Raw genomic sequence first — 15,236 nt, forward strand, 5'->3', positions numbered from 1 at the left:
GCAATTTTTCTATACATATTTACACAATTATGTTGTATAATAAGAATAAGTTCAAAAAGGAAAAAAAAAGAGAAATAAAACAAAAAGCAAGCAAATAACAAAAAAAGGCAAAAAAAAAATATGATGTGATCCACACTCGTTCTCCACAGTCCTCTCTCTGAGTGTAGATGGCTCTCTTCATCACAAATCCATTGGAACTAACCTGAATTATCTCACTGTTGAAAAAAATCAAGGTATACACAATTGATAATCACATAATCTTGTTGCTGTATATAATGTTCTTTTTGTTCTACTCACTTTACTTAGCATCCGTTCACATAAGACTCTCTAGGCCTTTCTAAAATCAGCCTGCTGATCATTTCTTATAGAACAATAACATTCCATAACATTCATACACCATACCTTATTAAGCCATCACCCAACTCATGGTCATCCACTAAGTTTCCAGTTTGTTGCCACTATATAAGGGCTGCCACAAATATTTTTTGCACATATGTGTCCTTTTCCTTTTTTTAATGATCTCTTTGGGATACAGACTCAATGGAAACACTGCTGGATTAAAGGCTTTGGCACAGTTCAATATGACTCTTCAGAATTGTTAGATCAATTCATCATGCCAACAACAATGTATAAATTAGTGTTCTAGTTTTCCAACATCCAAGCCAAATTCATCATTATTTTTTCCTGTCATCTTAGCCAATCTTAGAAGTGAATAGTGGTACACTCAGAGTTGTCTTAATCTGGATTTCTCTGATCAATAGTGATTTAGAGCATTTTTATATGATTAGAAATGGTTTTAATTTCTTCATCTGAAAATTGTCCTTCATATCTTTTTGACCATTTAGTTTTTGGGGAATGCCTTGCATTCTTGTAAATTTGAGGCAATTCCCTATCTATTTTAGAAATGAAACCTTTATCAGAACCCTTGGATATAAAATTTTTTCCAGGTATTCTGCTGATTCATTTTCAATCTTGTCTTTATTGTTTTTTTGGGGGGGAAATATATTTTAACTTAATATAATCAAAATTATTCATTTTGAATTTCATGTCTCACTTGAAAACTCAATTGGACAATTAGAAAAAATATTAAAAACAAATGAGTGAAGAAAATACTTCATTGAAAATCAGAATCGAAAAAATGGAATTGAATGACTCAAGGAGACAATAAGAATCAGTCAAGCAAAGCCAAAAAAAAAAAAAAATGAAATAATGGAAAAAAATGTCAAATGCCTTCTTGGAAAAACAACAGACCTAGAAAATAGATCTAGGAGAGACAATCTGAGAATTGTTGGACTCCCAGAAAAATATGATGAAAAAAAAAGATCCTGGACACTATTTTCGAGGAAATTATTAAAGAGAACTACCCAGAAGTCCTAGAAACAGAGAGCAAAATAGACATTGAAAAAATTCATTGATCACCTACTGAAAGGGATCCTAAAATCAAAACACCAAGAAATATAGTGGCCAAATGCCTGAACTATCAGACAAAGGAAAAAATACTGCAACTGTCTAGAAAAAACCAATTCAAATACAGAGGAGCCACAATAAGGATTATCCAGGATCTAGCAGCATCCATATTAAAAGATCGAAAGGCCTGGAATATGATATTCTGAAAGACTAAGGAATGAGACTGGAGGCCACGAGAATCAAGGCCACAAGAATTGAAGCCACAAGACTAGAGGCCATGAGAATTGGGGCCACAAGACTGGAGGCCACAAGAATTGAGGCCAAGAAAATGGAAGCCATGAGAATGGAGGCCATGAAAATGGAGACCATGAGACTGGAGGCCACGAGACTCAGGGCCACAAGAAGTGTCTTAAGTCAGCTTAATTGAAAAGGTCATTTTTTTCTCATTAAATTACACATATGCTAGAAAAAACAATAAACGATTCTTTTGAATCTATATCTTTTGTCTCCACAATTTCCTCTTCCTAAAAGAGAGAGATGATGAGTAAAGGGTCTATTCAAAGCTGCATATTTAACAAAGGAATGTGGAACAATAAAACCTCTGATTTGTTGCTCCTTATTTCTTTCCTGCAAAAAATCCATACCTTGCTAAAAGAGATAATGTTTCCTTACCTGAATGAAAAAACAGCCTGGCTACTCCCTTATCTATACTTTACTCTCTGCATGTTGGCTGTTAGCCTGCTGTCTAAGCCCCAGGTTTCAGTATATAAAAGCTTTTCCAAATGCTTTCTAATTGTTACACTCTCTTAAAGACTATGGTGTAAATAAACTCTTGTGGTACTTAAAAAAAAAAAAAGAAATCCTTAATCTTTTGTCCTTCTAGATGAGTTTTATTATTATTTTTTCTAACTCTGTAAAATAATTCCTTGGCCACTTCCAGCCAAGATGGATATCTGTTTAAGCTCCATGTTTTCTCTCAGAATAATTTATTTTATGACAAGCCTCAGAATTAGTGCTTGACTGAAAAAAACAAAAACAAAAACAAAACACAAATAATTACCAAGAGAAGATATTCTCAAAATTCTCCAGAAAAGGCTTGTTTTTGCTTGTGGATGGGACTGTTTGATCAAGCATAGACTGAAGGCAGGCAGTGGCAGTGCAGAAGACAGTGAAAAGTAGGCAGCTCACAGCTGAGCAGACTGGAGGGGGATGGGATGTGATCTCAGCCATTTCTGTGGAGAGAGCTTTAACACAGTGTTGGCTACTTTGCCCTGACATCAAGTAGACAAGCAGAGAAGCTAAAAACACAGAGGGTGAAGATTATAATCCTGAAAAGCTAGGGGGAAGAACTTTCAGGTGGGAGGAGGGATACTAAAAAGGAGGGCTATGAGAAGCAAGTGCTACTCACAAGTTTAATACTGGGGAAGGGGATAAGGGAGAAGGAAAGGAGAAAAGCATAAGCAGGGGTTAACAAGATGGCAACTAATACAAAATTGGTAATTTTAACCATAAATGTAAATGGGGTAAACTGCCCCATAAAGAGAAAGCAGTTAGCAGACTGGATTAAAAGACAAAATCCTATAATATGTTGTTTACAGGAAACACAGCTGAAGCAGGGTGATACATACAGAGTAAAGGTAAAAGGTTAGAGCAGAATCTACTATGCTCCAGGTAAAGTAAAAAAAAGCAGGGGTAGCCATGCTCATCTCAGATCAAGCAAAAGCAAAAGTTGATCTAATTAAAAGAGATAAGGAAGGGCACTATATCTTGCTTAAGGGTAGCATAGATAATGAAGCAATATCAATATTAAATATATATTAGTTGTGCTGTAATGGGCTGAGGCTTGAGTTGATGCATTGAGGTCCCAAGCACATGAGGCTAAATAGTAATTGGACCATACTCTATTAATATATATACTTGGAGAAGAAAGAATGGCCCCTGCCCACTCTTTGTGCAAGTCCTGATATGTTGTATAGGAAATGACGATTTTGGTGGGTGGAGGCAGGGGAATGGAAAGGGAAGCGGAAAGAGAGAGTGCTGGCTGGTTTCTTGACATAGCTGCTCGCGTTGTTATCGCGACCCCCCTTCACCTGCAATCCCCCTTCACCTCTGCTGGTTGGCTTCCTGTTGCAGCTGCCCATTTTGCTATCGCAATCCTCCTTCACCTCAAAAAGAATAAAGATTGAAGATTTTACCCTTATCCTGAATTCCTGATTCCAGCTGTTTTTAAATACGTGGTCATCACATAGTGTAGCATTTATATTCTTAAAAGAGAAATTAAGAGAGGTATATGAAGAAAGAGACAGGAAAAGTATAATACTTGGAGATCTCAATTTTGCACTCTCAGAATTAGATAAATCAAACCGAAAAATAAACAAGAAAGCAGTCAAAGAGGCAAATAGAATACTAGAAAAGTTAGAGACAATAGATCTTTGGAGAAAACAAAATGGAGGCAGAAAGGAGTACACTTTCTTCTCAGAAGTTGATGGAACCTGTACAAAAATTGACCATATATTAGGACATAAAACCTCAAACTCAAATGCAGTAAGGCAGAAATAGTAAATGCATCCTTTTCAGACCACAATGAAATGAAAATTACATTCAACAAAAAGCCAGGTGAAAATAGACCAAAAAAATAAATAAATAAAACAATTGGAAACTAAATAATCTCATACTAAGAATGATTGGGTGAAACAGCAAATCATAGACATAATTAATAACTTCACCGAAGAAAATGACAATAATGAGATGTCATTCCAAAATGTGTGGGATGCATTCAAAGCAGTAATAAGGGAAAATTTCATATCTCTAGAGGCTTACTTGCATAAAATGGAGAAACAGAAGGTTAATGAATTGGGCTTACAACTAAAAATGCTATAAAAGGAACAAATTAACCCCCCCAGTCAAACACTAAACTTGAAATTCTAAAAATAAAAGAAGAGATCAATAAAATTTTAAAAATACTATTGAATTAATTAATAAAACTAAGAGTTGGTTATATGAAAAAAACAACAAAATAGACAAACCCTTAGTAAATCTGATTTAAAAAGGAAAGAAGACAATCAAATTGTTAGTCTTAAAAATAAAAAGGGAAAACTTGCCACTAATGAAGAGGAAATTAAAGCAATAATTAGTAGTTACTTTGCCCTGCTTTGTGCAAATAAATTAAATGAAATGGAAGACTACCTTCAAAAATATAGCTTGCCTAGATTAACAGAGGAAGAAATAAATTGGTTAAACAACCCCATCTTACAAAAAGAAATAGAACAAACTATTTAACCAACTTCCTAAGAAAAAATCACCAGGACCAAGTGGATTTGCATGTAAATTCTCCCAAATATTTAAAGAACAATTAACTCCAATGTTGTATAAACTGTTTGAAAAAATAGGGAATGAAAGAGTCCTACCAAATCCCTTTTATGACACAGACATTGTACTGATACCTAAACCAGGTCAGTTGAAAACAGAGAAAGAAAATTATAAACCAATCTCCCTCATGAATATTGATGCTAAAATCTTAAATAACATATCAGCACAAAGATTACAGAAAATCATCCCCAGGATAATACACTATGACCAAGTAGGATTTATACCAGGAATGCAGGGCTGGTTCAATATTATGAAAACTATAAGCATAATTAACTATATTAATAACCAACCAAACAAAAACCATATGATCATCTCAATAGATGCAGAAAAAGCATTTGATAAAATCCAACATCCATTCCTAATAAAAACACTTGAGAGAAGAGGAATAAATGGACTTTTCCTTAAAATAGTCAGGAACATATATTTAAAACCATCAGTAAGCATCATATGTAATGGGGAAAAACTGGAACCTTCCCCAGTAAGATAAGGAGTGAAATAAGATTGCACACTATCACCATTATTATTAAATATTGTATTAGAAATGCTAATCTTGGCAATAAGAGTAGAGAAAGAGATTAAAGGAATTAGAGTAGGTAATGAGAAAACCAAATATTACTCTTTGCAGATGATATGATGTTATACTTGTGAGCACCACTTGCTTCTCACAGCCCTCCCTTTTTAGTATCCCTCCTCCCACCTTAGAGTTCCTCACCCTATGTTACTCCTTTTCCTGACAATTTCTGTATTCCCTTTCGCTTAGCTTATTCCTTCCCTTTTCACTTGTTCCCTCTCACTTTTCAATGAGGTGGGAGAAGTTTCACCATAAACTGAAAATGTCTAAAATTTTTCTCTTTAAGCTAATTCTGATGGCAGTAAGATACACACTATGTTCATCCCCCTCCGTTCTTTCTCTCAGATATAATAGGTTTCTTTTGCCTCTTCATGCGATTTGGTACCCCCAGTTTACCCTTTTCACAGTACAATTTCCTTTCCACCTCTGGTTTCTAGAACAAAGTATACATGTGTTATTTATATATCTTTATGGAAAAAATATAGTTCCTAAGATTTATTTTTATCTTTTTAGGTGTCTCAAGTTCTATATTTGTAGATTAAACTTTTTGTTTAGTTCTTTTTTTTTCATCAGAAATAGATGAAATTCACTTATTTCATTGAATGTCCATCTTCTTCCTTGGACAAATATGCTCTTTTTGGCTGGGTAAGTTATTTTTGGCTGCATACCAAGTTCCTTAGCCTTTCAGAATATCAGATTCCAGGCCCTTTGATTCTTTAATGTGGACATTGCTAGATCTTGGGTAATCCTTATTGTTGCTCTTCTATATTTGAATTGATTTTTTTTTTTTTTGCAGCTTGCAGTATTTTTTCCTTCATCTGATAGTTCTGGAATTTGGCCATGATATTTCTTGGAGTTTTGATTTTAGGGTGATCAATGAATTCTTTCAATGTCTATTTTGCCCTCTGTTTATGTATCATATGGGCAGTTCTCTTTCATAATTTCCTGGAAAATAGTGCCCAGGCTCTTGTTTTCATCATATTTTTCAGGAAGTCCAGTAATTCTCAGATTATCTCTCCTAGATCTATTTTCCAAGTCTGTTGTTTTCTCAAAAAGGTATTTAACATTTTTTCCCATTGTTTTTTTTTTTGTTTGTTTGTTTGTTTTTTCATTTTGTTTGACTGATTCTTGGTGTCTCCTCAAGTCATCCATTTCCATTTGTTTGATTTTAATTTTTAATGAGCTATTTTCTTCACTCACTTTTTAAATTTCTTTTTCTAATTGTGCAATTGAGTATTTAAGTGAGTTGTTTTGTTCTATGGAATTTTTTTTTTCCATTTCACCAATTCTGTTTTTAAAAGATCTATTTTCTTTTTCCAACTCACTAATTCTGTTTTTCAATTATTTGATTTCTTTATCCACTCTTTCTTTAAATGAATGGGATGACTTATCCAGACTCTCTTGCCAAGCTTCCCTTTCCTTTTCCCATTTTTCTTCTCACTCTCTTGTGAAAGCCTTTTTAATTTCTTCTATGAGAGTTTTCTGTGTTGAAGACCAGATCATATCCTCCTTTGGGGATTCATCTGGAGACAGCCTGTGTTTACTCTTCTCAGTGTTTAAAGTCTGCTATCTATCCATAGAGAAGCTATCAATAGAGTCCATTTAAATTTTTTGCTCATTTTGTCAAAGAAAACAAACTAACAAGAAAAACAAATGCAGTCTGCTTTTTTGGGGTAGGGTGGGGCAGAATGGTTTTACCAAACTTCCTCTACAGACTGCAGGGTGCAGCAGCGAGGCACTAGCGGTACAGGAATGTCTGTGCTATGTCCTCTGATACTCAGAGTGGGCTGACACATTGTATGTGGATGTGGCCAGGTCCTGAGAGACCTTTTTTGAGGTTATAGTCTTTACCCCCTGTGTTTATAATTTCTCTGCTTGTCTACTGGTTTGCTGCCAGGACAAAGTAGTCATACAGGGTACAGTAATAGCTGAGATCACACCCTTTCCCTACCCATCCCTTCTGTCAGCTCAGTATGTTCCCTGTCTTTTGTGTTGCAGCTGCCTGCCTTCAGTTTGTGCCCCATCTAACTGTCCCCACCCAAGAGCAAAAACAGATCTTTTCTGGTGAATTTCGAGTATGTATTTTCTTGGTAATTCTTTATGTGGTTTTTTTTTTCAGTCAACCACTAATTCCAAGGCTTGTCATGAAATAAATTATTCTGAGAGAAAGACAGAGCTTAAATAAATGTGTGTGTCCTCTCCACCATCTTGGCCCCATGGATTATTTCTAATAGCTTTTTAGGAGAATCCCAAGGTTCTCTAAATATACCATCATATCATCTGCAAAGAATGATAATTTGATTTCCTCATTCCCTATGCTAATTGCTGTAATCTCTTTTTCAGCTCTTATTTCCAAAAACTACCATTTCTAATACAATGTTAAATAATAATGGTGATAGTGGGCAACCTTGTTTCACTCCTGATCTTATTGGGAATGGTTCCAGCTAATCTCTATTATATATGATACTTACTGATTGTTTTAAATAGATGCTACTGATTATTTTAAAGAAAAGTCCATTTATTTCTATACTTTCAAGCATTTTTTAACAGGAATGGATGTTGGGTTTTATCCAATGCTTTTTCTGCATCTATTGAGATGATCATATGGTTTTTGTTAATTTGGTTATTGATATGGCCAATTATACTGGTAGTTTTCTTAATATTAAAACATCCCTGCATTCCTGGCATAAATCCTACTTTATCATGGTGTATTATCCTGGGGATGATTTTTTGTAATGTTTTTGCTGATATTTTAGTTAAGTTTTTAGCATCAATATTAATTAGGGAGATTGGTCCATAATTTTCTTTCTCTGTTTTCATCCTAACTGGTTTAGGTATCAATACCATGTCTGTATCATAAAATGAATTTGGTAGGAGGCCTTCATTTCCTCTTTTTTCAAATAGTTTATTTAACATTGGAGTTAATTGTTATTTAATTGTTTGGTAGAATTCAAATAGAAATCCACCTGGTCCTGGGGATTTTTTCTTCGGGAGTTGATTAATAGCTCATTCCATTTTTTTTTTCTAAAATGGGACTATTTATGCAATTTACTTCCTCCTCTGTTAATCTGGACTGCCTACATTTTCCAATGTAGTCATCCATTTCACTTAGCTTATCAAATTTATTGGCATAAAGTTGGGCAAAATAACTCCTAATTATTACTCTAATGTTTAGTATTGATATTGCTTCATTGTCTCTGCTAACCTTTACCAAGATATAGTTTACTTCCTTATTGCTTTTAATTAGATCAATTTTTGCTTTTTCTTCGTCTGAAGATAAGGATGGCTACCCCTGCTTTTTTACTTCACCTGAAGCATAACGGATTCTGTTCCAGCCTTTTTACTTTTCATTTGTATGTATTGCCCTGCTTTAAATCTATTTCCTTCAAACAACATATTCTAGGATTCTGGCATTTGATCCAGTCTGCTATCCACCTCCACTTTATGGGAGAGTTCATCCCATTCACATTTATGGTTAAAACTACTAATTCTGTATTTCCTGCCATCTGATTATCCCCAGATTATTCTTTTCTTTTTATTTTCCCCCTTACTCCCTCCCCAGTATTAAACTTATGGGCACCATTTGCCTCACACCGCTTACCCTCTTTAGGATTCCTCCCACCCCCTTTCTGTCCCTCCCCTTTTCTTATACTTTTCCCTTATTTTTTTTCTGTATTCCCTTCTATTTAGTATAGTCTTTTCCTTTTCCCTCTTTCTTTCCCACTTTTTAATGAGGTGAGAGAAGTTTCTCTGTAAATCAAATATGTCTAGTATTTTGTCTTTAAGCCAAATCTGATGAGAATAGGACTCACATAATGTTCCTCCTCTTAATTCCCTTAGATATGATGGGTTTCTTTTGCCTCTTTGTGAGATGTAATTTCCTTCTTTTTACCTTCACTTTTCCCTGTTTCTGATACAATCTCCTTTCCACTTCTAATTTCCTTTTATAATATAATAATAGTCAAATCAAATTATACATGTGCTCTTTATGGATGCCCGTAACAGAAATGCAGTTCTCAAGAGTTCTTTTTATTTTTTATGCTTCTCTTCAGTCCTATATTTGGAGGTCAAATTTTTTGTTTAGTTCTGTTTTTTTTTTTTCATTAGGAATAAATGGAATTCACCTGTTTCTCTGAATGTCCATCTTCTTTCCTGGAAGACAATGCTCAGCTTAGCTGAGTAGTTTATTTTTGGCTGCATTCCAAGTTCTTTTGCCTTTCAGAATATCAGATCCCAGTCCCTTTGATCCTTTAATATGGAAGCTGCTAGATCATGAGGGAACCTCATTGTGGCTCCTCAGTATCTGAATTTTTTTTTTCTGGCTGCTTGTAATATTATTTTTTTCCTTAATCTAATAGTTGTGATATTTAGCCACAATATTCCTTAGAGTTTTTATTTTGGGGTATCTTTCAGAAGGTGTTAAATGAATTCTTTCATTGCTTACTTTAACTTCTGATTCTATTACATCAGGGCAGTTCTCTTTCATGGTGTCTTGAAAAATACTGTCTGGGCTCTTTTTTCATCATGGTTTTCAGGGAGCCCAATAATCAATTCTGAGATTGTCTTTTCTAGATCTATTTTCCAGGTCTGTTGTTTTTCCAAGTATATATTTAACTTTTTTTTTTCCTTTTTTTTTTTTTTTTTGGTTTTGTTTGACTGATTCTTGAAGTCTTAACGAATCATTTATTTACATTTGTTCAGTTCTGATTTTTAATGAGTCTTTTTTTCATTAACTTTTTTACTTCTTTTTGTATATGTCCAATTGAGTTATTAAATAAGTTGTTTGCTCTATGGAATTATTTTCCATTTCCCTAATTTTTAGTGAGTTATTTTCTTTTTCCAATTCACAAATTTTACTTTCCTGGGAGTTCTTTATCTTTTCCAATTCAAAAATTCTATTTTCCTGGTAGTTCTTTACCTTTCCCAATTCCCATTTCATGAAGTTTTCTTTTTCCACTTTATCAAATCTTTATTTTAATAAATTATATGCCTTTTCTATATTCTCTTGCACAACTTCTCTTTCCTTTTCCCATTTTTCTTGTAGCTCTGTTTTAAGATCTCTTATAATTTCTTCTAGCAGAGCCTTTTGTGATGGGGACTAGGTAATATTCCCCTTTGGGATTCGTGTCTAGAAATTGTCTGCTATTAGTCTCCTCTGGGCTGGAAATCTGTTCTCTTTCTGTATAGAAGCTATCTCTAGTTAGAGCTTGTTTTGCTTTTTTTCTTATTTTTTTAAAAGCCCTTGTGGTCTGCCTTCAGAGTAAGGAGGTTTCCTGCTTTTTACAAAATAGGGACAGATGGACAGTAGCTGTCCTGCAAATGGGTTGCAAAGAGCTGTGGAAGTGCCACTGCCTTGGGAAGAGCCCCTCCCAGTGAAGTGCCACTGTCCTGGGAAAAGACCCATTGAGGAAGTGTCACTGCCCTGGGCAAAGCCCTGTGCTGTGGAATTTGGCTGTACAACTGTGTTGTGGTCATGCTGAGTCACTCCTGGTGCTAGGTGGGTGTGGCCAGGTCTTGTGAAACTCTGGCACACTTGTGGTACGCTGTATCTTTGGTGTTTGTGTAACTTCTCTACTGATCTACTGCTTTGCAACCAAATCAGAGCAGCCAATCTGTGATAAAGTCCTCCCTGAAAATTCTCCACACACAGTGACTGGATCTGCCCTCAGTCTGTTCAGTGTGCACTAGTCTCCATGTTTTGTTTCCCTGTCTTGCCTCCCTGCCTGTGCTGGCCTCCTCCCACCAATCAAGACAGATCTTTTCTGGCAGTCTTCCAAGTTATCTTTGGCTGGTAATTGTTTTTACTCCCAATTTTCTCAGGTTCTACCAGTCAAGCATTATTTCAGAGGCTGAACTTGGTAATCAGTAGTGAGGGTAGAAGGGAGCTCAGAATGAAGTGTGTGTCCTCTCCATCATCTTGGCTCCACCCACTGAATACTTAAATTTAATGATTGAGCCATTACTTTCAAGGAAGGAGTTACATTATATGTGTGATGGAAAATGTTAAAGAAAAATGAGGACCCCTAAAATAAATCTAAATTGCTATCGTACTAAAAAAGGTAAAATTGTAATAATCTCACTCCATGAAGAGATTGCTTTTATAGATTTGAGAAATCTCTCCAGGTTTTAATAAGAGATGGCCTTGATTCACCTATGTGAATTGAAAGTCTATGTGAATGACAGGTAGTGACTGGAAAGACTTCCTAAAATATTAGAAAATTAGATTGCTAATCAGTCCCAAAGAAAATGCCTATTTTTTTTGCTGAATTATTAAAATAATAATAAAAGCAACATCACTGTATCTAGCCAGGGTTATTGCATAAAGTACACTAGCTATCTCATGACTTTACAAATGTGGATTATTTTTTATACTTGTTCAAGTTTGTATCTTTTGACCTACATGAGTTGCAAAATGCATTGAAAGCATTTTTACTTTCTAGTCACTGAATCCTCCTGACTCTTCTAAGTAAAACAACAAGTAAAGGACTCCTTTATGATGGAGAGCCTGTACTCAGATCTTCTTTTTCTTCTAACATTTGCAAACAAAATTTAGGAGACTATTAGCAGTCTAATCATATGGGTACCTCTGGAACTGCTAAAGTTATAGCCTCCAGTATAATCAGTCAAATAAACCATATACATGACCAAGAATTTTCACTGGAAACAGAAGAAAAACAATAACAACAAACAAAAAAGGCAAGACATAGCTCAGAAACTCATCACCAAATAATGTATATAAAATTACCAACATTTATACAAAATTTTCAGGTTTGCAAAACAATTTTAAATCATTTTAACACAAAAACCTTGGGAGTTGAGTACCTTTTGTATTTCTACTTTACCAAAGTAAAATTTGTTAAATTATTTGAACATTTAAAACCAAAAGCCCTTTAAGTATCTTATATACCTCCAGCATTATCCTTATGAGGATCCCATAGTTTCTATCATCTACAGGAAAGTTATGCATCTCCAACTTTTGTGTCTTTCTGGATTTTCTTCTTCTGCTTTTCTGATGGGGAATATATAGTTATTTATTTATTTGCTCACTCTCAATCAATAGGGCATACCTATTCATTTATACCCTCACACATTTTGTGGAGATTTCATTTGTCTTTCTGACAACTTCCTGTAGAGGAACCTACTAAATTTGTGCAAACAATGCAAGTATACATCTAAGAAAATACCTAAAAGGGAGGGGGTAAAAGCAGAGTGAACAGGTAGTTAGGACTACAGAGACTTAGGAACACTATCATAAAAATCATAGAGTTATAGCTTAAAGAGAGCTAGGGGGTGTCTACTCTGAATCCTCATTTCAGAGAGAGAAACTAAATCACACAGAAACTAAATGTCTTAGTCAAAGAATCAGACCCAATTCCTCCTGTTGCCAAACCCAAAATTCTATATTGTACTGTTTTAAACATATTGACTTTGAAACAATGTTGCAAAATAAAGCTTAGCATCATTTTTTTCTATCAGGCTCACCATAGAAAAACTGAGAATTTCCTCCCAGGGCATTTGTGACTTTCCCTTCAACAGAAAAGAAAGTTAATACAAAGGCTGAAAGAAAATCAGTGATAATTTTTCTCTCTGTGTTCATCAGAATAATTCTGATTGACTTTGATTCAGCATCACACATCTGACTTATTTTCAGCTATGGAAAATATGAAAGCAAATGGTTTTCAAAGTTCATCATCTTATTATTTTGACATTTGTCATTCCATTACCTGCATCTTCTACAAGCAGCTCAATCCCATGACAAGATAAGTATGAGAAGAGAGCAAAGTTCATTTTATTCTCTTTCTGACTTGGCATACCCAGACGAAACTATTATTGTATTACTCTGGTGGTGAAATATGAACAGATACTTTGGGGAAAAGAAAAATGTAACAGCCCATTCCAGTCTACTAATAATTCATTTATTCACCAAATATTTATTACTTACTATGTGCATAATTCTGTTAGATACTGGGAAAATACAAAAAAAAAATGCAGTCCTGGCATTCCAAGAAGAGGCAGTCTAAAATAAGAGGTAAGATATGGACACAAATAGTTTTAGTGGATTAAAAAAATTCATATTAGAGATAAAAAGAAAGGAAACAGAGTTATGAAGGGAAGAGTATCAATCAGAGACATAATGAGAAGTTGTCATCTATAATTGCTCTATAATCTTAGAACATGTGTAGCATTTTGAGAGGGAGAGATAATATGGAAAGTTATTTTAAGCACAGAGGACAATGCAAATACAGATGAAGAGGTGTGAGAGCATTGAACATATTAAAATGTTGGGGCAGTAGAATAAATCCAGTTAATGTAGACTATAGAATACTTATGTCCCCTGAACCTAGAATAGTGTATTTCATATAACAGATATGCAATAAATAGTTTGAATAAAATAGAATTGACTTACATAATGAAAATACACAAAGAAGTATTGACTTGGGGTGTTAAGGAACAAGTCAATTCTCTGAGAACCTCCACAACTGTGGATCATAACATCTGAAGGAGTTGCAGAGCAGCCTTTCCTGACACAGGTTTTGTGGACTGGGAATGAAATAAACTGGAGGCAGAGAGAAGAGAAGAGAGGTCAGACAAAGCAATGGCCTCTCAGTCTCCTTGTATCATCCTCTCACAAGAGGAGATCCATTTTGGGTTGGATATCCAGCAGCCACAGTCAGGTGGCTCCTGTGTATTCCAACAGCTCCCATGTATTCCAACACTGGGGAAATGGTCATAAGTTGGGTGTTAGATAAGTTTATTTTGAAGTTTGGATAGATGGAAACATTTGATAAAAGGTTGGAAATATGTGCCTTGAGCTCAATCAGGAGATATGTGTGATGGAACAGATGGAAAAGCATGGAGAGAAAATAGACAAATGCCAAGAATTATAAAAATTTATGGAATAAAAAAGATAAAGTGAGCAAAAATCTAAACGTAATTGTCAGAGACATAGAACTATAAAAGTGCAGTCTCATAGATGTTAAGAAAGAAGAAAGTTTCAAATAAGGGTTGGGCTGTGTTGACAAACAATGTAGAGCTTAAAAAAAGAACTAAGAAAAAAACTTGAAAAGTGATTCATACCCTTTAGGAGAAGAATTTCAATGTGGTGTTAGATACAAAACCTGTGTTGGGAAAATTTGTATAATGAGTGGGATGAGATAAAATAAAAATAATTATCCTATAATACTCTTTATAGAAAATTTTGAAAGGCATAAAGAAATGTGATTATAACTGAAGAGACATCACATAATACAATAAGTATAAAAGTTTAGTTTCGGTAGTAGAGATTTGGGATTGAATTCCCTGTTTAGAAAGGGAGAGATAATCATCTTTAAATGTGTCTGATTTATTTTTCCTATCCATTACCTAATACTGTGTACAAAGGCAATAAAAACAATATAAATCAATAGGTAATCAATTAACTTTGAGTCCTTATACCACCTTCTTAAATCCGATTTACTAAAAAAGGAAAAGAAATTACTTTTCTTGCATAAGTCTTCATTGGTCTCATTATATATCAGTCACAGTGGCAGTCACAATTTCTTAGGATTAAAAAATAATTCCTTAAAAATTAGGATTGAGCAAGAAGTAGCTAGTGGCTCAATGAGACATCAAGAAATAATCAAGTAAAATGAAAATAATTTTATTTTTATTAGTTTTTTTTTATTTTCATAACAAATGCATGGATAATTTTTCAACATCAAACCTTGAAAAACCTTGTCTTCCAATTTTTCCTTTCCTTCCCTCAACCCTCCAGTAAAAGGCAAGTAATCCCATATTTTAAACTTGATAAAAGACATGTTAAATCCAATATGTACATACATATTTATATCATTACCTTGCTACACAAGAAAAATCAAATCAAAAAGGGAAAAAAAAAGAAAAAAGAAAA

This window comes from Antechinus flavipes, chromosome 4, assembly GCF_016432865.1.
Source record: "Antechinus flavipes isolate AdamAnt ecotype Samford, QLD, Australia chromosome 4, AdamAnt_v2, whole genome shotgun sequence".
Lineage (NCBI taxonomy): Eukaryota > Metazoa > Chordata > Mammalia > Dasyuromorphia > Dasyuridae > Antechinus > Antechinus flavipes.